A 2,205-nucleotide genomic window follows, 5' to 3' on the forward strand; every position below is an offset into this window, starting at 1 on the left:
GCTGCTTATAGGCCATAGAGGAGCTTAAGAAGGATTTTGAAAACCAAATAAGAGAAGTGAAGGAAACATTGGGCAGAGAAATGAGAATGATGCAAGAAAATTATAAAATGAGAGTCAACAACCTGACTGCAGGAAATAACACTTTAAAAAATAGACTAACTCAAATGGCAAAAGAGGATCAAAAAGGAAATGAGGAGAAGAATGCCTTAAAAAGCCCAATATGCCAGATGGAAAAAGAATCTCAAAAGCTCACTGAAGAAAATCATTCTTTCAGAATTAGAGTGGAGCAAATGGAAGCTAGTGACTTTATGAGAAATCAAGATACTATTAAAGAGATCCAAACAAATGAAAAAATAAAAGGCAATGTGAAATATCTCATTGGAAAAAACACTGACCTGGAAAATAGATCCAGGAGAGATAATTTAAAAATTATTGGACTACCTGAAAGCCATGATCAAAAAAAGAACCTAGAAATCATCCTCCAAGAGATTCTCAAAGAAAACTGCCCTGATGTTTTAGAACCAGAGGGCAAAATAGAGATTGAAAGAATCCACCAATCACCCCCTGAAAAAGATCCCCAAAAGAAAACTATGAATATTATAGCCAGGTTCTCAAATTCCCAGATCAAGGAGAAAATATTACAAGCAGCCAGGAAGAAGCAATTTGAATATTGTGGAAACACAATCAGATAACCCAGGATCTGGCAGCTTTTCCACTGAGGTATTGAAGGGCTTGGAATGTGATATTCCAGAGATCAAAAGAGCTAGGATTAAAACCAAGAGTCACCTACCCAGCAAAACTGAGTATCATGTTTCAGGGAAAAATATGGTCATCCAATGGAATAGAGGATTTTCAAACATTCTTGATGGAAAAAAACAGAATTGAATAGAAAATTTGACATTGAGATACAAGAAGCAAGAGAAGTCAGAGAAGGTAAACAGGGAAAAGAAATTCCTTGATAAATTCCTTATTTGATAAAGAAGGAATTTATCAAATTTGAACTACTTAAATTCCTACATGGAAAAATGACAATTGTAACTTATGAAACTTTTCTCACTATGATAATAGTTGAAGGGAATAGAAATGTGTGTGTGCATATATACATACATACATATGTATATAGGAGGGTATATGGGCATATGAATACATATGTGAGTATGTGTATATATGAGTATGTGTCCAGGTTTACATAGACATAGGGTACAAGATCAGTTGAATAGGAAGGGATCATACTTAAAAGTTGAAATTAAGAGGTGAGAGAGGAATATAATGAGAGGAGATGGGTGAGATAGAATGGGGTAAATTATCTCATATAGAAGAGGCAAGGGAAAACTGTTACAGTGGAGGGGTGGAACAGGAAGGCAAAAGGGAATGAGACAACCTTATTCTCAATGAATTTGGCTTGGGGAGGAATGACATACATATTAAATAGGGTATCTCACCATACAGGAGAATAGGGGGGAAGGGGATGAGAGGGGAGATGATGGAAGGGAGGGCAGACTGGGGGGAGGGAAGTTTGGAAGCACCCACTGTTGAAAAGGGACAGGATCAAAGTAGAGAATAGAATGAGGGGGGGGGGGTGGTATGGGATGGAGGGAAATATAGTCAGTCTTTCACAATATATCCCCCATGGAAATGTTTTGCATAGCTACACATGTACAACCTATATTGAATTGCTTATCTTCCCAGAAAGGGTGGGTGACAAGGGAGGTAGGGAAAGAATCTGGAATTCAAAAGTTTAAAATAAAATGTTTAAAAAATAAATTATTATTATTATTTTACATGTAACTGGGAAATAAGATATACAGGCACTGGGGCATAGAGATCCACCATGCTCTACTGGAAAGTCAGAGGGAGGATGAGGGAAGATATAGGAGAAAGCAGATTGAGGGAGGGGATATTCAGTGGGATCACTGTTTTGGGGTAGTGGGTAGTGTAGCAGCAAGCACCCCAAGCGTCCTCAGGGTTTGCAGCCACCACAGGTTCTTGGATCTGCTTTCTTAAAGGAAAGCAACTCAAAATGGGTTAACAAACTTACTTTAATCAGTCAGACATATATCGTTTACCTTGTTCAGGAGAAAAGGTCAGCACCCTGAACCTCAAAGCATACAGGCAGAATTATCAAGACAGAAACATCAAGTAGACAGATTTCCAAACTGTCCAACCATTACATCCATACCCAGTCAACATCTGGGTTTCCACATC

The sequence above is a fragment of the Petaurus breviceps genome, unplaced genomic scaffold (assembly GCF_028583685.1).
Source record: "Petaurus breviceps papuanus isolate PSGF00001 unplaced genomic scaffold, PetGlider_PUasm1.0 226, whole genome shotgun sequence".
Classification (NCBI taxonomy): domain Eukaryota; kingdom Metazoa; phylum Chordata; class Mammalia; order Diprotodontia; family Petauridae; genus Petaurus; species Petaurus breviceps.